General features: G+C 34.3%; 1 protein-coding gene across 2 annotated transcripts in view; it reads right to left on the reverse strand.

Annotated features, from left to right (window-relative positions):
• SATB2 (SATB homeobox 2) overlaps positions 1 to 25,320 on the reverse strand; it is a 235,898-nt gene that overhangs the window by 144,267 nt on the left and 66,311 nt on the right. The window lies entirely within an intron of this gene.

The raw sequence follows: 25,320 nt of genomic DNA on the forward strand, positions 1-25,320 counted from the left end.
AAACCTTAAGTAAATACAAGATTTGGTTTTGAATTGAATAAGAAAAATTCCTGTGTGTGGGCTTAGCACACAGTTACATCCTGACTGTGGTGTGATTCCCAGTGAGAATAGCATTTGGAATTGATGAAGTAGTTAGAGTTCACTTCCAGATCTGTATTTCACCAGCCAGAGGGTTTGCTTTCCTTGGCAAAAAGCAGCAGTGAGATACTTGACCACAGATCAAAAAATAGCAGAGTTGCCTTTGAGTTCCTTTTTTATACCCCAGCTCTTTGTGGTGACAATAGCACCCTTCTCTATGTGTTTCCTAAAGGAGACTGTAAACACATGCCAACAGAAGAAATAACATGGTGCATGGGCAAAAAGTTGGATTTGGAGTCAGAAGACCTGCGTTTGAAGCCCAGATTTGCTACTAATCTGTATGACCAAATGTGAGCAAGCATTTTAGTTCCATGGACCCAGTTTCTTATTTGAAAAAAAATGAGAGAATTGAACTAGATGACCTGTAAGGTCTATTTCATGGTCCCTAAGGCTGATTTAGTAAAAATGTGGAAGAATTAAACTATTTGTCAAATCAGATTAAATGAGATAACAATTTAGCACTGTGTCTGGTACCTAGCAGGTGCTTAATAAATGTTTGTTCCCTTCCTCACTCCTTCCCTACCCCCTATTTAGAACACTCTCATTATAGAAAGTTTCTTGAAAGAATCTAAAACTTTTGTTTGTTCTGATTTTTTTTAAGGGAGGGAAAAGAAATGTGAGACTATTATTGAGATGACACTGTCCTAAGTCAACCCATGATGACTGATACCCATGTAGTCCTATAGCAGCTCATTTTCTCCAAGCTATGCAGCTTTTTTATTCAGATGAAATGCCAATCGAATGCTCTTGATTTCATTAGAAGTCATTAATTCTATGTTACAATTAAGTTTCATTGATAGATTAGAAACAAGCCAACCCAGTGTCTTAATAGCACAAGTGATGTCATCATAAATACAGCTATAAACTACTGAACCTAAATTTTCATTCTCCAAGTTAGAGGGCACCTGAACACTGAAACAGATTTAATAGAACATCTCATTACATAAATATCAAGCTACAAGGCAATACTGCAATAATAGGAAATGAACTTTCTGGAAAGGGTAGGGCCTGTCCAAGATTGAATAGATGAATGTGTAATGCTTGACATAATGCTTGAAAACAGGGAATAAACAGAACAAAAATATTAAAATGATGCACTGTTTCAGTATTAAGATTTAACAATCTGGTGCTGAATATGCTGCAGTATAAATAGTGCCTGGACTCAGATCCAGCAAAGTAACACAGATCTCATTCATATCGCCGTATGTCTCCAGTTCTGGCTTCTTAAGTCATATTTCCCTTGCCAAGAGAAGCTGTTTTTCTTGTGGGGATAGTTTTCTTAACATTCTCTCTCATGACAATGAAAAGTGCATAGCACACAATATATATCAGCCAAGAAGTGAACATCAAGGGTCCACCAATCAGTCATGCAGTGAGATATGGTTTGGTTCCTTTCATTCTATAAGTTATCTCAAAGTCAAAAACAAGCCCCCCACTAAAAAGATAACACAAAACGTCTCAAAGAATGCATACATACCTATTTTTAAAACCACTCCTCATTTTTAAATGTGTTTTTTTAAGTCAGTATGCATCCCACAGATAGCCCATAAGATGCATTTAAATTGAGTCCATTTAAAAGGCCTTTTTTTTCCATTCAATTACAGACAGTACAGAAAGAGAATTCCATCTGCAAATATGTGCTCCCCACAGTATTGGAGGGAGAGGAGAAGAAAGGGAGGGCTGATTACTAAGGTTATTTCAGTTACTAAGAATGAATTCCACACTGGAAATGATCCTCTGTACATTGAAAACCAGACTGCAAAGCTCTACAAGAAATAATATGCATATTGCCTTACAGGAAATGTTGACTTTTACTTAGACTGATTCCCTACCTATCTTCATAAGGACACTGTTTTGGCTGGAATGAGACACACACACAGGTGTTACAAAACTTAATGCCTTCACTTCACACCTGCCTCAGGTTCTTTACATCTTGGAACTAAGCGGCTGACTGCATGTCATTTTCTCAAGCAACTTCATGTGGTATGTGCATTTTTCCCCTATACATATTGCACTCATCTACATAGTGGCTAGAAGCCATGGGTTTAGTCTACAGGTGGAGGATCTTAGGTCAATGCAATGATGTTGTTCACATTGCATTCACTTATTTAAACAGATCTTTCCTTTGAATATATTTTTACCTAATCTACACATGCAAATCCTTTATATAGATTTACATTTTAGAATTCTTCCATTTTATACACTTTAAAAACACATCATTAGTTAAGCTTTATTCTGGTGGATTAATTAATATTTAAAGAAAGAATGAAGTTTTTCAAAAGATTTCACTCAAGGATTTTTTATGAGGTCATTATTTTCTCCTCTTTAACTTCCTGGTGTCTTTAGAAAAGTATAATGAAGGGCCCAACATCAATTGTGCCCTCTATTTCTGGCATCTTCAAACTTTCTCTCTCTGCTTCTCCTTTCTCTTTTGCCTCCTAACGTGCTAGAGTTCCCACTACTCTAAAGCTTTTTTAAAATTCCTTTATATAGCCCTTCAAAACATCGTTATCATTTTGTTTCCTAACTTTCCTCTGCCAAACCCTTAAAAGTGGTTTACATTCATCATTTCTACTCCTTACTCCCCCTCCACCCTTTTTTTCCTCCCCTACAATCTGGCTTCTATGCATTTCACTACTGAAACTACTTTCTCAAAGGTCACCACCAATGATTTCTTAGGAGACATAGTCAAAGGAAATCCCTCTGTCCCTAGACTCTGTCATCCTGGAAAAACACAGAACCACTAAAGTAGTTATAAAAGAGCAAGTCTTTAATCAGAACAAGGGAGATAGACCTTAAGAATAGTAAAAGAACTGGGACAAAATCTAGGCCAACCCATCACTGAACAAGAATACAATAGACCCAATAAGTGGTCTTCCACCTGAAGACCTCCAATGAGGAAGAATTCATTACTCTTTGAAACAGCCATTCCACTTTAATACAACTCTGAAGTTAATATGTCTTGTTGGCATCAAGCCTAATTTATCCCTTGGAAAATTCTTCCAGTTTCTCCTAGTTCTCCTCTATGGAGTCAACCAAAACAAATCTAATTGTTCTTCTATATGATACATTATCCTTCAGTTTTTAAAACTGTTGATTGTCCCCTTCTTCTTGACTTTCTTCCATTAAAACTTACATTGATAATCTCTACCTGTCTGGCTGCTCTTTGTTTTTCTTCATCATTTACTCTTTCTCCTCCTCTCTAAATATAGACAAGCCCTAAGGCTCTTTCCTCCTCATCCATCTCAATCTACATTTCATGGATGGCCTCTATGAAGTGACTTCCAAGTTGGAAAGGTCTTGACTTCATTTCTGAGCCTCAGTTACACATTCCCAACTGCCAACTGGATATATTTCCCTCTGAATGTTTTGCCAGCTCCTCTAGTTACACATTTTCAAAACTGAGCTCCTCATCTACCACCCCAAATCAAGTCTGCCTAGTGACTTCTCTATTTCTAATAAAAGCATCATCTTTCTCCTAGTTATTTAGACTAAGAACATGGGAATGATCATAATCTGTGTTTATGAAGAAGTACTTAAGTATGGTCTTTCAAATTGTTACTAGTTCACATGTAAACAAAGATCCCTATATCAACTTTATTGTTTCTAACTAAGGAATTTTATCACCATCATTAAGTATTTACTGATTTCCTATGTTCTGGGTACTATGATAGGCATATGAGTAGTTTGAAATCTCTTTTCCACGTTACAGAGATCAAATGGGGTGCTGAAGTTCATTCAAAATAGTTTTAATCACCTTAATTTAGTGCAACATAAATTAAAATGGAATATATTCAGATAAAACTTTAAAAAAAAAGTACCAAGAAATATTTTAAGTATCTGTCAGTTATATGGTTGATATTTACTTTATTTTTAAAAAATATATACTTATTGAATGATTTTTATTCCAAGAAACTAAATATTAGACTAAATGGATTCCTTTAATACAATCAACTCTCTTGTTTGTAAAAATAGTAATAATAGTCTCATTTTTAAATGTATTTTGGGTTTTTTAAATTTATTACTGATTCCTGAGGATGAATAAAATCCATATATAATTTAATCAAACAGTGAAAGGAGTTATATCATCTAGGAATTATCAATTCACTCGATTATTTAAGGAGTATTCATAATATGTAAGACACTGTTTTAAACTTTGTGGGAAATAAAAATAATATGTTACCTCCTCACAAGAACTTTTCCATGCCTTCATAGCTTTTATTTTATGCTGTTTTTGAATTGTTCAAGACACTTCAATATATATGTGTATGTGTGTGTTATACACACACATACTATCTCATTTTATCCTAGAAAACTTGAACTATTAAAACATGATTCCAAGCAAGAAAAAATGGTATAACAAGAAGTCTAACCAATTGCTTTCATTCAAAAAATTATACTGTTTGCATGTCATTAAGATCCTAATTTCAACAAATTCAGTCTTTGACCTTAAGAACATGCTATCTAGTAGAGTAGTTTATCTCTGCTAACCACATCACCTATACATTTGTAGAATGCTGTAACTGGAGAAAAACTCAAATTATCTATTTCAACACCTTTGATTTTCAGATGAGGAAACTGAGGTCCAGAGAGGGAAAGGTTATATAAATCAGGAGCAGAGTCAATATCTGGATTTAAAACTCCTAGCCTAGTATTCTTTTTCCTACACTATACACAAATATGTATGTGTGTGTATATATATATACATACTTGTTTGCTTGGGTAAATAAACAAAACTATTACAAATTATCACACTTGAAATTTTGGTTCCAGGAACTGATATAAAATTGTTAATATATTGAACTTTCTGCTTGATATCATGTTTTACTGAAGCTCTGTAGTACATTGGGGTGGGGGGGAAGTAGCCCATTTTAAGTTGAATTCAAATTGTTTTCAATAGCTATAGAAAAAGCAAGATTAGGCATGTTCTACAAGTGTTGAAGCCAATAACAAGGCAACCTGAAAACCTAGTCCGAAAAAAAACTTCTACAGGATCACAGACCACAAACATATCTAGAGCTGGCAAGGATTTTGAATGATTGTTAGTCCAATGCCTGACAGCCAAGAAGACTGGCCTGCCCAAGGTCACATAGGTAGTAAGTGTGAGAGATAAGACTGAAATACAAGTCCTCTGAATCTTGAACCAATACTCAGTAAAGTTCAAATATGACTAACCTTGTTAAGAATTAAAAAAAACCTCTCCCTAATCCCACTTAATCTACTCGAAAATCTTCTAACTAATATATATATATATATACACACATATGTATACATGCATGTGTATATAAGCATACACAGATGTGCAAAGAGAGTTCATTCTCTCATTTGTTATTAGACAATTATAATTCTTTTCAAATTAGGGGCTCAAAGATGGCTCATAAATTGACCAGCGTACCTGTTCTATTCACATGGGGTATTTGTGTTGACTGATATAGAAAATGAGAGAGTAACATATAAATACTTTTGAATTTTATTCAAGAGATTTTGCATTTGTCTCTTCAGTTTGTAGATAGTTTGTAGTAGTCTACCTTGTATTTCTATGCTACATTAACTTTTTTCTTCAAAGCACTTTCCAATATTACATAATTAATGTGATCCCTATAAACCTTAGATATGTAATTATTCCTCTTTTAATATTTAGGGAAACTGAGGCACTAAGAGATTAAGTTAGAATTTGAATTTTAGAGCTGAAATGAATCTTGGGGAATTTCAAGTTCTATCTCCTCATCTTGAAGATGAGGAAACCATTTTCAATCATTCACCCTGGGAAATTTCTTCTGTCGCTTATTATACAAAGATAAGAAACATCCCTTTTGTAAATAAAGCATGCACCAGTTAGGGGGAAAAGTATATAAATGAATCACCTAGAAGACAAGCAGCACAGGCAGAATAGCTCTTAATAAGAGGTCTATAGTGTATCTCAAAACAAAACACATGGGCCAACTTTTTGAGTTAAAGATGTATAGACCAGCAAAGGTAGTTATTAGTAGTATTTCCTGTTCCTGTATTAAAAAAATGACATTTTACAAACAATTTTCTTTTAATCCAGGTGCATTTTAACACTGGTTTTAATAGCAGAGTGAAAACTTAGCCCAGGGAAATGAAACATTAGCATTAATATCCAAAAGCTGGTGTTTATATATTTCATAACTCCCTGGTAAAGATCCCTACAAATGCCTGTCAATAAAAACTCTGGTCTCAAAATAACTTAGCCTTGGGGCTCCCAGTTTACTGCATTATTTCCACAATACACCAACTGCTGATGAGGCCCCTTATAAGACGGGTAGACCCTTGTGACACTGATTGCATCTGTTTATCCTCTTCAGAGTGGTCTTGTCCCTATGCTGGAGCATATAATTTTCTGTTGTTCAGCTGTGCTTTGTTAAAGAAATTAAAAACTGTCTGTCCTATATAATAAGAACATAGAATTATTTATCCATAAATCAGTTCACAGGAAATCACTACCCAGCAGTATATAATAACTCAGCCTGTGTTTCTAACCTGTGGCCTGACTGTAGTATATCATCAAACCATAGAAGCATAAAGGCATAATTTGTAGTTATTATTGTTAAACCAGTGTTGGGAATGACTTCTCAAGGAGGAAAGAGAAAGTAGTAACAATGAACGTGTTTTCTGAGTGCACATATTTTCCATTTTAATACTACTTATTATAATTAACCAAACTCTTCAATACACTCTAGTTTAATTCTCAGGGCTCAATATATTTTAAGTGGCTTATATTGGTATGGAGGTGGATGGAAAATGAAATAACACTCTACAGTGTTTTATATGATACAAGGAACTTTACAAATCCTAATGAATGAAACCCACAACATCCTTTTCAGGCAGGCCGCCCATTGACATATTGGTGAGTTAGTAATTGTACTCCTAATCCTAGGTTTATAATGATACAAAAAACCCACCACCAACTCTATACAATAATAAATAATTCAGAGACAAGTAAGAATAAATTATGAGATTTTATTGTGATATAAACATTATCTAAAATCAACAAATACACCCACACCTTCTGAATGAATAATGTCCTGTCCCAGCAGACAACTGTGAGTGTATCACTTCAGGAATTATTCACAAAAGGAAGCCAAACACAGTTTAAAGGCAATGGCATGGGTATTGTTAAGTGTCTGAGGGCTTTTCTGTCCCTGTGTATAATAAAAGAACTTTCCGTCCTGATAAGAGTACTTATTTTTATTCCTTTATAGCCTGGACCTCTCTTATTGCAAGGGAAATGACCATCCAAAAGGTCATGAAGGTCATGAAGCAAAAGAACAAATTTTAAGCCTGTCAGAATGAAAAAATAGCAATGTCATATAGCTGAACAATCAAGCTTTCATGTTTTTTTAGGCTTAGCTGCTTTTTGCCTGAATCTACTCCAAAATCTTCTAACTGAAAAAATATATACACAGATATGTATATATGTATACATGCATATGTATATAAACATGTACATATATATTGTGTGTATGTATGCATATATGTATATATATACATACACATGCATATACCATACTATTCCAATGCCTGTAACTCAATACATGGCTTTTACATTTTACCATGTAAAGATTTTGTCTCATGTAATAGATGCTGCTTCACATTTGGGAAACGTTATGTTATAACCCTGACTTTTATTAGATTATTTAATATAAGCACCAAGTAACAAGGCTAAATTAATAAAAGCCCTATTGAAAAAAGAACAGAATTTCCCAAATTAAATAAAACTTTCTGAAGTTGGTATTTCAGAAACCTTTATTTAATTTTCAAAATTCCAATTCTTTTGAAAAACAGCCAAAATATTGGTCAGGATATGGAAAAAACATGGCTGATGTTCATTTATTTATTTCCTAAGATTGTTGTTTAAAATAGTCAGAGTAAAATATAACAAATGAAGAATATAGCCTTGCAAAAATACTTTAGTTCTATTCTTTATAAAATTTTATTTATCAACCTACTACTATAAGATAAAAAAAATCTGTCATCTAACACTTTTTTTGTATTTTCTAAAATGAAAATACTTGACATAGTTTAAGCTAATGGACTAAATTTTTGGAAGGGAAGGGGAAAATATTATTTTATCTTCCTTTTATAAAGGTAAATAAATTGATACCCAGTATTTTCCTACCACTTTTTACAAAGAAATCATTAAACCAAATATTTTTAGTAATCAAAATTATAGCAAAAAAGTTTACTGATAACATATTACACTGCATTTCAGTAGATGCCATTCATAACTCACATTATACCAAAGTTCTCAGAGGCTAAGAACTACTGATGGGGATTTTAAAATACTGTTGCCTTTCATTTCTGCATGCCAGTTGCAAGTATTTCCTCTGCTAGTGGCCAAAGCTTTCCAACAGTATTTTCTTTTGTACTTCAGTGCCCAGAGGACACACAATCTCTGTGTCCACCACTATTTCAAATGTTGTCCACTATAGTATGTCCTGCAACTTTGATATTCCAATCCTTCTCCTGGCATATTTCTGTTTTGCATTACATGCTATACCATATTGGCATCCTAGATGTTAAAGAAACCCATGTCACTGAACATAAAGGTCAAAAGTATGCTTAATTTATATTGTAAGCCATTTTTCAACTCAACTGAGTTCACAGTAATTTGTTGAGAAGCTCCAATACTGAGTAGCAAGTGTGGTAGTAACAGTTACAAAATGCCAATGCTATTTCTTTGGTATTTCTGAACAAAACAGGGATGCTTATGAAAAAAAGGCAAAAATTTCAAATGCCTGGCAGCTCTTTTACTGACTAGGTTCTAATGTATTTAAGATGATAATGTGTTGGTTTTTTTCACATTTTCCTTTCCGGTTTTGTTCACTCTTTTTGTGGAGATACTCAATAAATTAGATGAATAAAGAATCCTAAAAATGCCAAACTTTTCAGAAAATATACCAGCTGATAACTTCTTCTTTAAATTAAAGAAATGAGCAATGAATTATTTACATTTTAATATGCCATTCTGATTATTTTTCTGAGATTTTTGGTTATAAATGACTGGCCTAGAAGATTTCTCATGATCACTTCCAGGTCAATGAGTAAAGGAAAATTGTCACTGCTTAGAAGTTACCAATATTTCCCAAGTTCTCAAATTCTGCATACTTTCAGTGCACTCTCTTTGCCCTCTTTATTTCTTTCTCTATTAAACTATGGCCTTGAATATGGATTTTTTCTTTATTCCATATTCAAAAATATCTTTGACTCTTCGTTGAAGCTCTAAAACTCAGCACTTCATATTATAGAAGTTATTCAAGAATAAGATGACCTGTTGACCTTGAACTCCATAAGAGCAAAGCCCACACCTGTTTCAATCATCTATTGCCTTCCATCAACCATAGTGCTTTTTCACTGTGTAATAAGCTAGTGTGTGGTTTCTTTTGAACTAAACAAAGGAATGTCCCAAGCAGTGCAACTTTAGAGACCTCAATGTCTTTCTCTGTATTGATTTAAAAAGCAAATGCTAGGTAATTTCGGTGTCCTATGTGGTTCAGTCAAGTTTATCTCCATAGATACATAGCCTGGCTTTCTGAAGAAACATCTGAGGAGCTAACTAGCAACTTGGAAGCTTTTTAGGTATAACTGGCTATGTGGTCACCATGAGGATAAAAAATAAAAACCATTCCATCTTTTGAAACTTTCCCTAGGCTCATGGTGCCTATTTCTAACATTGAGAAATGATCTGACTCCAAAGCTGGGATATTACATCTGTATGATGTGAAGTAGGAGATGAAGGAGCTAGGAAAATCACAGATCCACTGTTTGAGCTCCTAATAATTCACCACAATAGTTGTATCCTTAAGAGAACTTTCTCTTGAAAAGCTAACTGATGTTATTACTAGAAATAAACAGAAGGAATGGGGAAGTTGTACATGCCTAAGTCTGAAGTGTTTATTTTCCAAGCCTAGAGGTGTAAAGTATTTCAAGGCCCAAAGTTGAAGTGGCATGGAAAAGATTTGTCTGGATACAAAGGTAGATAAAAAGTATGAGTGACAGTATTTTATGGGTCAGTAAAATTTCAAAAACCATTTACCATCTGTTTTAGACTATAAGCTACTAGAGGGCAGGGGTCATGTCTGGTTTACTTAATTTATACAATCCTAGCATAGAACTATGAGCCTTGGTAGTTGCCTAAAAAAATCAAATGATTAGACAATGTGTTCTGACATCCATCTATGACTAGAAAAAATAAAAAATTTAATAGACTAAAAATCAAGAAAAAAGAACTAAAAATTATATTCAAATAAAATCAAGAAAAGGCAAAAAGTCACCTTTATTTAGGTTAGAGAAAAAACATGAATTTCATGCATCAGCCACTGTGTTACTTCAACATATCTGCCAAAAAATTATATTATTTAATATGGGATGGCTCAATAAGTCACTGATAAACTGTGTACCTTGTCTCTAGTGGCTTGGTTATTCTTATTTTTAAAAACATATAAAGAATGAATATGTTCTAAAATATTTATAGAAGCTGTCTTTGTGGTGGTAGAGAACTGAAAACTATAAGGATGTCCATTAATTGGGGAATGGCTGAACAAGTTTTAGCATATGATTGTGATGGAAAACTACTGTGCCATAAGAAATGATGATCAAGCTAATTTCAAAAGAAATGGGAAGAACTATATGGAATTATGAGAAGTGAATGAGTAGAACCATGAAAACATTATATGTAACCACAGAATTAATGTCTGAAAAATGATTTGTGAATGTCTACCTCCACTTGTGAATGTATTTACAAAAGAAATACAATAGTTTATATATACATTTTTGTTGACAAAAGATGCCTTCTCTAATTCAGAGAGGAAAATAAGGGAGGGGGACATTTGGAAATTTAAATGTAACCAACAAACACATAAATTAATTTTCAAAATGAAAGAAATTATGTCAATATTCATTTGGTATATTGATTTTTTCTTCCATTCAATTAATTTTTTTTTCCAAAATGGCACACAGCCAGCTTTTTCTATTTCTTGAGGTGGTTTCATTTAAAAAATTTTTTTAAATAGTAAACAAAATTTCTAAATTCAGTGGAGTTGATGATGTGCCAGTTAACTGAGCAAAGCAAAACACAATGGAATACCAAGCAAACAAAAAATTCAATCAATGTTACTCAGATCAGGACTTTTTCAAATGAAATGTTCTTCTGAGCAACAATTCTAGCTAAAAGGACAAACATCAGTTTCTACAAACCATTAAGAAACTAAATTTACCGGAATAAATATGAAATTTGAGTTCATTTCTTCCTTATGCTGATTATAACCTAAGTAACATGCCTGTTCTGAGGAAACTTTTATACTAAATGAAGGGATGGGACAGCTAGGTGGTTCAAGGAATAGAGAGCCCAACCTAGAGACAGGAACTCCTGGGTTCAAATCTTGCCTCAGAAACTTCCTAGCTGTGTGTCCCTGGTCAGGCCATATCCTATTTGCCTGGCCCTTACTATTCTTCTTCCCTGCAACCAGTACTTCGTATTGATTCTAAGACAGAAGGTAAGGATTTGGAAAAAAAAAAAAAAGAGAGAGAGAAGTGATTAAACCATCAGAACAAATGGACTCTGACCAGATCAACTTTCTGCTTTATCAAGGTAAAGAAATGAATGATGTAGTCATGTCTATGAATCTGATAAATGAACATATTCTCTACAGAGGTATCTCATCCCTTATTAACCATTATCTTTCACCTGGCTCGATTTGTGGGATAAAATGGAAAGGAACAAGGACTAGAAGAGGAACTAAATTAAAATAATCTTCTATATTTAATTGCACCAAGATGAATGAACATTAGTTCATTCAAGAAAAAAACAGAATGTCTCTCTTATTAGAAATTCAATGATTTTCTCCCCTTGATAATACAGTTGAGGCGGCTTAGGTGAAGAAACAATGTAAATGGATTCTAAGGTTCCTCTCAGCTTTAAATCTATTACCTAAATTATGCAATAACCCAAACAATTAAGTGATTGCAATCTACTATGAAAGTTTAGTCCTAGACAAGTCACAAGAAAGCAACAGTTCATAATTATGACAACGAGTACTAATGAATTACTTATAAATCTTACTTAAAAGTGGCATACTGAGCCCCTTCCCTTTCCTTATATAATGTCAAGCTTTACATTTCCTCAGCTTTAAAAAAAGGAAGAAGAATCAATGGTGTCACAAAATTTCATATTCTGATCCTTGAGGGATGGAGTTGGAAAAAGGCTCCTGCTCCCATCCCCCAAAGGAATCTGGTACCTTATGTCTTTATTTTTAACCCCTGGAGCCTTGATTTAATTCCAAAATAAAACTAACACCATGAATGATGTTTCATTGCAAATCCCATATAAAACAGCTGTCATTTTTTCCCATAGGTCTTCTAAAAGGAAAGAAGAGAAAGAGAGATTGTACATATGTTCAGGTACACAGGTCTAAAGAATCAAATTTTGCAAAAGTTTCTGCCACAGGTCTTCTCATTTTGAATTTTCTTTTTAAAAGAAATAAAAACTTTGCAGATATTTTACCAATACTTTGGAAAACAAAAATGCATTTCCTTACAGAAAGATTAAGGGCAGGGACTATTTTAATGTTGTCCTTGTAATAGTATTTGACACGTGTTTAAATGCTGAATGAAGGAATTGCTTATATTTATGTTAAATCTTGTATAATGATGAAAAATAGCACACTGATCAAATAAGGAAAGTTTGTATTGTATAGTTTCCTTCTCATCCTCACTAGTAGCTACTTCAGGACGGTTTTATTGTTGTGATCATTTTATAACCAGCCCATCAAGTATGCACTGACAAAGCAGCTATGTGGCCCTCCCTTCCCCCTTCCCCTTCACACGTAAGATTAAGATGCACTGGCAAAACTTTAGAACAAATAGAATAGAACAAATGCATTTCCAATTCTGATTAAGTACAACTTTCTAAAAATTATAGAATCTAGGTCAATGAAGAGACCTGAGAACACACAGTAATTTGTTATGTCTTTCAAAGTTGGTTGTATTTCAAGCTAGCACAAATAATCAATGGAAAACATGATCATCTTCTAGATATCCTTCTACCAGTAAAGTATCTAAATTTTTTAAATGTCATCACATAATTTTTCATTTTTACTATTTTGCCAAATTCTATTTAAAATTGGGCAGCAAAAGCATGTGGGTATATCCCTCTCTCAAATAACTTTTTATAAGAATTCTTCATGAAACCAAACATATTTCTACTATATTACTTTACCTTTTTTTTTTTTTGGTGGGAGTTGGACGAGAGTGACATAGAATCTCAGAATAGGAAGGAACCTTAGAGATGCTCTAATCCAGTTCCTGAGCATCCCATCTACAGTACTCCCAATAATGATCATCTATTCCCAGCTTAAAGATAATCCAGTGCAAGAGAACCTGTACCTCCCAAGGCAAACCATTCTGCTTTTGGAAAGTTCTACTTCCTAGGAAGCTTCTCCTCATGTGGAGCTGAAATCTGCTTCTCTGAGACTTCCAAACCCATAGTCTTCCTTTTGCCATTTCATTCCAGGCAAAACAAGTGGAATCCTCCCAGATATCAGAAGGATACTAAAATATTTGCAGCCAGTTCGTTTTTCTCTACATCCTGGCTTGCTACAACTGACCATTATATAACACGCATTTGAGTCCCCTTCTCCACCCTGGTCACTCTCCAACTTATCAAATCTCGTGGTTCCCAGAAGTAAACATAGTCTTCAAGACGTGGTCTGATGATAGTAAAAGTACTGTAAGCCTAAAAACTCTTCATCTTGGGCACTAGGATTTTAACTGATGTGGTCTAAGACAACATTAGCATTCTGGGTGGCCATATCACACTGATAAGTCATATGGAGCTTGCTTGCTCAAGGTTTTTTTTTCCATATGAATTGTTTGTTATTTGTAATCTCTCTGTCCTTTACTTATGCAATCAAACATCTAAAGAATAACTGATGAATTCTTTAGGATTTACAAGACATTTTACATGCACTGCCTTAAAACAAGTCTAGGCATAGGTAACTACTGCAAAGATACTATGACGCCCAATTTATAGATGGAGAAACTGAGGTACAAAGTAATTGGGGCTTACCTGTGTTCTCAATTTTTATTAAATGTCATAGACAAGACTCAGGTCTCTCTTGATTGAGGATTCAAAGTACTTTATACTATAACCATGTTACCTCCCATTTAAACTCAGGTTCAGGACTTTACAGATATCCCTAGTAGATTTTAATACATTTAGTCCAGTATGCATTAAATTTTAAATGAATGAAGAGTACTACATTAGGTCCTGAGTTAATTTAGATAGAACAATTTGTGCTCATGGAGTTTAGGTCCAACAAGGAGATAAGAGATACACAAAATAGTTCTAATAAATAATTTAAGAAGGTACACTTACAAGATATATAAAGTCCAAAGGAGGGGAGAGTTTGTTACTGATTGAGGTGATCAAAGAAATCTTCCTGGAAGGGGTGTCATTTTAAGTTGGATTTAGCTAGGAATTTAAATGGCATATTAGTGGATAAGGGGCATAATTAGGTAAAGGGAAGAGCATGAATAAAGTCACATAATTGGAAAAACAGGATGTTAATGGGAAACCATGATTACTGTATGTTGGATAAAAAAAATACAGTTGGAAAGGAATGATGTAAGAAAACTGAGAAGGTAAGTAACAAATTATGGAGAATGCTGAAAGCAAGGCTAAGAATTCTGAACTTTTCTCAAAAAGATATCAAGTAGATAAGTGGCATGACCAAGTCAACAAAGAGGTAACTAGTCTATAAGTGATGTGAATACTGGTTGGAGTGGGGGTTAGGGAGGAAAGAATTGGGGAAAAGAAAAAGTAGGAAGAGTACAACTAAAATCTTTTTAGATCTCAGTTCTGACTTCCAATATTCCTGCTACCCCTGCTAGTATCAGCTTATCACCAATCTGATATGCATGTCACCTATTCCTTCTTCTAACTCAAGAACAAAAATTCCAAGCAGAACTGAGCCACACAGTCTAATCCAAATCCCCGAGTCGGGGCACTCTGCTAGAAACCTCTCTTCGGGTCAACTGATAGTCATTAATCACTACTCTTTTGGTTTGGTCATTCAACAGTTATTGATTCAATCTACTCTTTCCAACTTTTCCAGGATATTAGGGATGGAATGTAAATTTAATGTTAAAAGAAAGTAGCCTTTTATTCACTCACAAAATAGATTTGTGAAGTCCTTATCTTAAGAATTTGTGAAGATAATTTTTATGAAACATTCATAGTTATTTCTCTCTAGGATTCCTCTCTAACAACACCAGAGTGTGAAATCTTAAGACATGGTACTTTCTTGGCAATATGGACACATATGCAACAGAAAGTAAATTTAGCCTTTATTCAAGAGAGACACTGGCCATACCATATTTTCTGCTTCTAGTCTGAGCTGGATTTAGATGACCGACTTAGATTCTTAAGTCTCTGTTTACCATTCTACTTGTTTCAGCCACTGTCTGGAGAAAGATAAATTTGTCAGTTTTCAGGATGGTGGGGTCTGATCTTCATTTCCTACCCAGATGCATTGTTTCTGAATTTCTCTATGGCACGTTAGGAGCCTCTGCTTCCTATAAGCATGAGGCCCCTCTGATTCCATGACTGAGAGTGGGAAGTTCCACTCGGAAGCTCCACTTCAGTAGTGTGCCCAGGTCATCCATTTCTTTTTTTTCTAATAACTGCCCTCCTCTGGTTTTCATCATGCCCCACCCCAGACCTTTCCTTCTTGCTTCTTCCCCCTCCCTGCTTTTTCCTTATTCTTCACCCATTAGATTCTAAGCTGGAGGGCAAAGGCTATCTTTTATTTTCTTTGTTGTATCTCCAGGACTTAGCACAGGTCCTTAAAAAATGTTTATTGACATTAAGTAAAATAATAATAATAATAATAGTATTTATGTAGCACTTTAATGTTTACAACATGCTGTACATGCTATGCTATTTAATCCTCACAATAACCCTCTGAGACAGATCCTATAATTATCCTTATTTTATTAATTAGGAAACTGAGGTTGAGGGAGGTTAAATGACTTGGTCAAGGTTACCCAGCTGAGGCAGTGTCTGAGGTAGGATTTGAACTCAGGTCTTCCTGACACCAACTAGAATGTTCTTATCCATTGTACCATTTGACTACCTTTCCATTCTCTCCATAAAATACAGTCATACGCAGATAGATATTAAATAATATTTGGAGTATAGCCATAAAATTATGGCTAATAGTGCCATTTATTTTTCCTATCATTTCTTCTCTTGTGGTAATCTAATGCCTCATCTATTCTACCCTGCAAATTATTCAGAGTAACTGTTAAGCTGAGCTAGCAAAATAATGGTAATTGGATTCAAATGTCCACATTCTTTCAATGTTATCTGAAGGTGTAGAATCCCTTATAACCTCCAAAAAGAGATAATCATTGCTTAAAATAAAAACATGACAGTTTGCATATGAACAGTAGGGATAAATTCCCTTACAAGATAGCTACTCTTGCAAGGAAAGTCCCACCACATCAAAGATTTCTAGAAATCCCAGCTTTCTTTAAAGGCTAGTCAGGAAGAAAGTGGGAAGTGAGGAGGGAGAGCAGAGAGAGTATAGAGAAGAGTAACAAATGCCTGACTCTGATCTCCCTCACCTGCTCACCTGTTACAGAGTCTAATTTGACACTTGGTGATTAAGGAGGGTATAAATGCCACTGTAACTTACACCTAAAAAGTACAATTAAATTATAAGTGAGAATGGATTCAGGCTTTGCCCAGCTGAAGGCCATATAAGCAACTTGACAAGAGCCTGAGGGCCATGCTTAATCTGCATAAAATGGAGCAGATTGCAGCCGCCCTCATCTTTTTTATTTTTAAACTCATTTTATTTGATTTTTGAAGCACAACATACATAAAACCTCAGAGGGAGAGAGCCAGAGAGTTGGTGGCACATGTATTTTCCTGTAATCCTTTAGCTGCATGCTTTTTGTATAAACCATCTTCTTAGATGGATACTTACTGTCACAGCAGCAACACATGACCACAATGGATATTAGAAAAAGAAATGCAAAGTAAAACCAAGTTATTGTAACAGATATTCAAGTTCTTCCTTCTTAATAGAAATGTATCCCTATAACACCCTTAAGGTGTTACTGAAAATCTTTTTTATAACTTAGGTCCCTTGTTGTGGTTCCATGAGGTCTGACTCTTCATGACCCATTTGGGGTTTTCTTGGCAAAGATTCTGTCTCCTCCAGCTCATTTTACAGATGAGGAAACTGAGGCAAGCAGGGTTACATGACTTGTTCAGAGTCATACAGTTAATAAGTGAGCCCAGATTTGAACTCAGGGAAGGCACCAAGTTCAACACTCTATCCACTGCACCTCCTGGCTGCTCCTTACCTTCTATGAAAACAAAGCTAATAAATACACATTCTGTATTTTGAGAAAAAGATAACCTAGTAAGTTCTAAAGCCAGCTCAAACAGATTCTTGAGAGTCACTGTTAAATTTTCAGCATGAATATTTATACCTGAGCAGTTAGAAAATACTACAAATCAGGAGATGACTTCTTCTGTTCATCAACTAAAGAAAGTGATGAGGAAAATGTTAATAATGGAGATTAAGCTAAAAAGTATTCTGCTTACAATTCCTTCCCAAGAACTCATTGTTAAAAATATTTGCCAGACACCCTGGCTACAATATAATGTTAAATCATGTCCCAAAGTGAAGCTGTGTGGGGGCAGAGAGAGAGCCTGACTAGAAGCCAGAACTCCTGAGGGTCTGCTTGTGTCCTTGTATCCAAAGCACTTGGAATGAACCCCATGGTTTTGGCCTTTGCTTTACTTTCTTTTTCTGTAAAATCCCTAGGTCTGACCACATTAACTTTTGGTTCATAACCAGGACAAATGAGAAGTTTTTTTAAAATATATTTTGATAACTACATTTTAATATCATTGCTTTCTTTTATAATCCTCTGTATTTCTTTTATTTTAAAAAATTCTGAAAATCGGGATTTCAGCTTTGCCAAATTGCCAAAGATCTATAACAGAGAAAAAGTGAATATCATTGGACTAGATGGTCTGTAGAGTTCTCTTCTAGGTTAAACATTCTATGATTCTATTATGTAGTAAGGAATTAAGAAAAAAGTTATTATTATTTTTGGTATTTATTATTTCATAAGTATAATTATCAAGGTTTATATACCTATCCTTAACTGGTAGATAGCACTATGACAAATGCTGACTAGAATAATTTAAAGAGACAAGACTCTCTTCTAGGGGAGTTCTGATTTAAAACATCCAACACTGAAGCAGATGAGACAGAATAATAATAATAATAACAGACTAATACTGAATATATAGATAATATATATAGAATACCTAGATATTGAATAAATGAGATGATATTCAATTATATATGTAATCACATCAGTGGTGAATACATTGAGAAATAAGGTCTGTGGAAATCTGTACAGAAAAGAATTTCCTATCTAGACAATTTGAAGATGAAAGGAACTATCTTTGATCAGTTCAAGAAATTTTCTTAGGAAAAAATTGACTTTTTTGACAATTTTTGGAAAATGGAAGAGATGACCTGGCAGAAGCTGGGGGAGTGGCTAGTGTGGGTGAGAGCACATATTCCAAGTAAAAAAAAAATCTTAAATAAAGTAATTTGGGGAGGAAAATGGTATAGGATAGAACCCCAAGTATTATTTTATTCATTGGAAGAATTTTAAAAATCCTAAGATTTCCTATGAAAATAATTTTAATTATAATGGGTTAAAAATGTAAGTGTTATGTGAAACTTGTCAACCTTACATTTTAAATGGTACCAAATGCAAAAATTATTTTTAAAAAGTATCTAGAGATTTCTTTGACTATATTAAATGTTTTATTTAATCCTATTAACCTATTTAATCCATTTCTGGCACATTTGAATCCTATTTGAGTTAGTAAAATTTGAAAGCTACACAATATAGAATTAGGCTCTATACTGATTACTAAATTTAAATTTCATTCTTTCAGCTATAAAATGATATATGCAATGTTTGGCAAAAAAAAAAGGAAAGAAAAGGAAGGAAGGAAGAGAAGCAGGGAGGGAGGGAGGGAGGGAGGGAAAATTTTTTTTTAGAATTTTAGTGCTTTGCCAAAAAAAGCAAATAAATAACAAATCAACAAATATAATTGTTATTACAAGAATTCTTTTAACTTTGGGTGATCCAATGTCATACTTTTGCATTTCCCTTCAGGAGCACGAGTACTGGGGATTTCCCTCAATGACTGGCCCTGAATGGATGAAGATGAAGTATATTAACAACTATATTGTTCTGAGGACAAGTTCAGTCCAATTTCAGGTTAATTATATAATAACCAAATTAAACTCTGAAATCCAACTGAAGCATCATTAAAAGAAACACATTTAAGTGAAAAGCAGTAAAACAAATTATCAATTTACAAGTTTAGACCTTTTAAAAGCACTGACCTTTTCCCTCTGAAGCTATTTAAAATGATTAAACAGAATACCATAGGCCTCTGTAAAACAAATGGCATTTTAACCAACTGTATAGGTGCAAGTCTATGATATAAGTATTGTATTTCTACTTGAAGGGTCCACATTCTGATGAGAAATAACTCTAAAGCAAAAACCACTAGAATAAAAAAAAATGGAGAAAAAGACTAGCTAGCATTTATATAGTACATACTACATACCAGGCATTTGCCTTAGGTCACATAGCTAGTGGTCTATGGCTAGATTTGAACTTGTCTACCTTACTTCTTTACTCTATCAATAAGGCCACATTACTAAAGAAAACTTGGAAGCAAAAAAATCCTTAATGATGACTTAAACATAATTAAAATAGTCCTAACCTGGCAGAACAAATGTAGGCCTATTTCTATTATTTATAATTCATATAGTATATAAATATAAATATATATGTATATATATATATATATATATATATTTTTTTTTGCTCCTAACTACATATGTATAGTGGGCAGCTAGATGGCACAGTGGATAGAAGGCTAGGCCTGCCTGGAGTCTGTAAAACTAAATGTCATGACTTCAAATTCATCCTCAAACACTTAATAGCTATTTGGCCCTGGACAAGTCACTTAACTCTGTTTGCCTCAGTTTCCTCATCTATGAAATGAGCTGGAGAAGGAAATAGCAAACCACTCCAGTATCCCTGCCAAAAAATCCCAAATGCAGTCATGAAGAGTTGACAAGACTGAAATGACTGAACAATAATATGTATGTGAGTATGTGTGAATATATGCATGGACATGTGTACATATGAATATACATATATGCATGTATATGACAATGAACCAAGCTGGGCAGTGAATGGAGAAAGTTGAATAGATCCTCTGTTCTGCAGCAGTTTACAATCTGATTGGGACAAACAAGACACACATGTGGAAACTAGACACCAAATTCTAAGTGAGCATAGAAGGGTATGGTGGCATGTACCCATGTTATATATATATGGGAAACTGAAAAATTAGGAAAGACATCTAGACTACGGTTAATTGGGAGAAGAGTAATCAGCAATAGCAATAGCAGCAACAGAGTATACTAATGTCTCTGTTAGCTGTTTTATAAATCAAGTGAGAGGCCTCTGCTTCTAGGAATTAAGAATCTAGTACAGAAACAACTGAAGACAACTGTGGAATAGGACAAAAAACAAATGATAAATAAGCACTTTAAAGAAATAACCTAAATAATACTGGGTACAACAGAGGTAAGACCCTTACCCCCAAGGACACCCACATGAACCCAAGTCACGACAATGGCCTGTCTACGGTGATTTAACATGGTTTCATGCTGTGGACTGCCTGAGACATTATGTTAATGGGGAGATGACAGAATATAAGTGGCACCTCTAATTGACATAACCAACAACTCCAAGTTAATTGTCACTTGCCTTAATTAAAATGGTACACATTACTTAGAAGAAAGTTTAAAAATACCATGGGGAAGAGCAATGCAAGCTATAATTCCACATGGGGACTCTGTATAATTTTGGTTGCAACCACAGAAGAAAAAAATGTATCATTTAAGCCAGAAATTATTCATTTACCATGCTGTTAGCATAAAGAAAGTGTATTCATTTAATAAATATGAATATTGTGGGTATAGTTACAGTACTTTATGTTTCTTTATTCCAAAAAAGCAAATGCAATATTTGTAGAAATACTGTTTTGTACTTATAAGTATATAAATATACTCTTAAGAATCACCACAAGAATCACCAAAAAAAAAAATCAGTGTGAAAAGACTATTTTATCTCATTTTATTCTCCCTGTAAGGTTTCATATTATTCCAGTTGGGTTAACTGACCCTCACTTTAATTGTGTCCCTGAAACAATTATGACAGTAACAGCAAAAAGCTCTGAACTAAAACTTGTAAATAATACCCCCTACACATACCACCCCAAATCTCCTATCAAAATATCATGAAAGCTGGAGCTATAAAATAAAATCTGTGAACAGCTGAAATCTTAATGAGGTTCTACAGAGAAGTGGCTTTTCTGCAGTGACTCAATGCATGGAAACTGTTGAGTAATTATAAATGCATGGACTGAATGTGAATTGGCAAATAGAATACCACAGAATGTACCCTGAACTAGGGTTGTTCTCAGTTCAAACAAGACTGTTGTATTTGTACCCTTAAAGACATAGAAGTATCCTGAAATAAACCAGCGGCCTTGCCTGATCTAATATGTTATTGCTTCCCACTCCCTGAAATTAGCTTGCATTCAATGGGGATTTTTTTTGTATACACTAATCTATGAATGCAGTTTGCCTCTACAAGACTGTACTCTCCTTGAAGGCAGAAATCATGCCATTTTTTGCCTTTGTTCCACCAAGAGCCTGGCACACTGCCATACAAATAGTGGGAACTTAAATGATTGAATTGGATTGGAGTAAGCCTAAAAGTGGTCAGTATACTCAGTATAAGGAAGGCAGTGGGGGATAAGAGCAGTGGTAATAATGAGAGAACATTTATATAATGCCTACAATGTGCTAGACACTCTGCTAAGCATTTTACAAATAGCATCTCATTTGGTCCTCACAACAACTCTAGGAGATAGGTGCTATTATCATCCCCAATTTAACAATGGGGAAACTGAGGCAAAGCTTAGGTGACTTGCTCAAAGTCACACAGCTAGCAAGGATAAAAACTTTGAACCCAAGTCTTCCTGACTTGAGGCTGAGGGTTCTATCCACTGCCCCACTTAGAAGCCTGGCTGTACTACTAGAGTGGTACATGAACAGACTCTAGAGTATGGGTTTTTAACCTGGAATCTATGAACTTAAAAAAAATTGGAGGTAACTATATTTCAATATAATCAGTTTGCTTTGTAACCCTATGTATATTTCATGCATCTAAAAATAATAAGGTTAATTCAAATCTGGCCTCAGATACTTTTCAGCTGTGTGACCCTGGGCAAGTCACTTAATCCATACTGCTGGCCCTTACCGCTCTTCTGTCTTAGAACTGACATTGTGATAGAAGGTAAGGGTTTAAAAACAACAAACAAAAAATGTCAAAAGAGGTCTATGACACAAAAAAATGGTTAAGACTTCTTTCTACTATAAAATCAGAGAATACATTCAAATCCTATCCTTGATGCTTATTATCTCTAATCTTGGAATAGTCACTTAATTTCTCTAGGCCTCAATTTCCTCACCTATAAAATGAGCAATTGGGACCAGATGGCCTTGAAAGTTCCTTTCAGTACTACATCTAGGTTTCTATGACTCCTTTAGGATACAGCAGAAGTTTGAGAAAATGAATCAAAAGTAGCAATTATTTTTTTTTTCAAAGAAAAGGGGGGGAAACTCACATAGCACTGAAACTGTAGCATTAAAAGAAAGGTACAATACTAAGATGTATCTGACTGAGAGGAAGAGGAGCAGGGAGCTGGGTAGAAAGAAATGAGGTTTTCCTTTTTTGTTGTTTTTTTTATCTTTTTAATTTAAATTTTAAATTTTATTCATTTTTGTTGTCATATTTGAACCCTTATCTTTTTTTCAAATTAAACAAAAATAATTCTGGTCCTCTTCTCCAATTTTTCTAGATTTTGATTAAATGCAAACTGGATAAATGTTCACAAAAAAATTTTGGTCATTTATGATAAAAAAAAAAGTCAGGCTTAATTTGTCTGTTTCTCACTATATCTTCCAAAAGATCTCATAATAAACATCTTTCAAACATTTTAATAGACTTTTTTTAAGCTTATAACATGCACTATTTTGTGCTTTCATTACCATGGCTGAATGTAGGGTATCTTTTAATACAAAGTCAGCAACACTTTGGTTCATGTTTCTAGAAAAAAAGCATTGTGAAGATTTATTTAAAATCATGTTAATTATTGACTCCTATTATAAAATAATAATGAATTTTAATAATTCTTTATTGCATAACTGTCATGAGTCATGCTAGCAAATTTATATTGTTATAATTGTTAGGTAATCATAAATGGGAGGGAAAAACATGTTTTAAAGAAATATAGGAAAACAAAGGAAGTTAAACCACAGTGAAACCCTTTATTTACATAATGTAATTCATCTTTTCCCATAATTTCCTTATTTTTCCAGATCCATTAAATTCTGGTTAATATCTCCAATGGACACTTATCAAACAACTTCTTAGAGAATGAATGTATTCCTAGATAAGGTATGAATGTGTATGCCATGTCTCCTTATCTGAGAGCCAAAGCAAGCTAATATCCAATAGGAATCCTTTGTTCTCTTAGAAACACTCCTGGATGAGAAGATTCCAAAAGATTATAAATTCCTCAGGGCCAGGGACTATCTGGTTTCTATCTATGTATCTCTAGTAGCTAACAATCCTTGAATGCAACTAAACTGAAATTCTCTCATTTTTATTTGACTCATCACTTGCAATACACTTAATTGTTCTTCAATGCAGCTGATTTCAACCAAAATATTATCAAGTACCTATTATGAAGGTACAAAATAGACAATGTATAAATAAATTTCATACTGTCAATGCTAAATAAATTATTATTCTCTCCTTTCTCTCTCCCCTATGGATAAGGCACTACACTGGGAAATGGGAATACAAAAACAGAAAATGATAGTCTTTTTAGTCAGTGTTTATATACTATCAATATAAAAGTATGGCAACTTACTATCTTAATTTGTTAAACTAAGTTTATACTTCCAAATGTATCATTTCTGCAGTTCTTAGAAAAATGTAAGTGTGATTTTACTATATATGCAGGGGTTTTGTAGGAAACAAAATCTACTCCCTCCCCCCAAAATCCAGAATATTAAGCAGTAAAAGAACTCTATATTTAATTCTCACCATTTAGAAAGAACTACTTGGTGATAGTAATGAAGTCAATTAGTTGTTCAGTTAGCATTTATTAAGCACCTACTATGTGCCAAGCAGAGTGCTAAGCACTGGGGATACAGAGGCCAAAAACAAAAACAAAAAACTATTCCAGTTCTCAAGGAGTCACAGGCCAAAAAAGGAGACAAAATGTAAACTAAGCACAAACAAGATCTATAAAGATAAACTGGAGGCAGTCAAAAAAGGGGAAGGCACTAATATTAAGAGAATAAGGAAAGGCTTCTTGCAAAAGGTGAGTCTTGAAAGGAAGTCAAAGAATATAGAAGACAGAGGGGAGAAAGAAGAGAATTCCAGACATGGAGGGACAGTAAGAGTAAGGAGGCTAAGTGTCACTGGAGTACTTGGGAAGGAGGATATAAAGTGTTTGCTATAAGATGACTGGAAATGTAGAAAGGATTCAGGTTAATGGAGGGCATTAAAAAAACAAAGCAGAGTGTCATTGGAATTTCATAAAAAAGGGAAAGGGTTACGGTTAGACCTGAGCTTTAAGAACTATTTGACAGCTGAGTGGAGAATGGGCTGAAGAGGAGAGATATGAAGCAGAGAATCCCATTAGCAGGCCATCACAATAGCCCAAGTGTGAGGTGAGGTGGGGGCTGCCTCAGGGTGTTGGCAGCAGCAGAGGGTAGAATATAAGAGAGTTGGTGAGACATTACAGAGACACAGCACCTGTCAAATAGTTGAAGATGGGAGATGAGAGAGTAAAGAGTTGTGAATGACATGTAGATTTCAAGCCAGTGTGACTGGGAAGATAGTGGTACCCTCCACAAAAAGAAGGAAGTTAAGAAGAGAGAAATCTTG

The sequence above is a fragment of the Monodelphis domestica genome, chromosome 4, assembly GCF_027887165.1.
Source record: "Monodelphis domestica isolate mMonDom1 chromosome 4, mMonDom1.pri, whole genome shotgun sequence".
Taxonomy (NCBI): Eukaryota; Metazoa; Chordata; class Mammalia; order Didelphimorphia; family Didelphidae; genus Monodelphis; species Monodelphis domestica.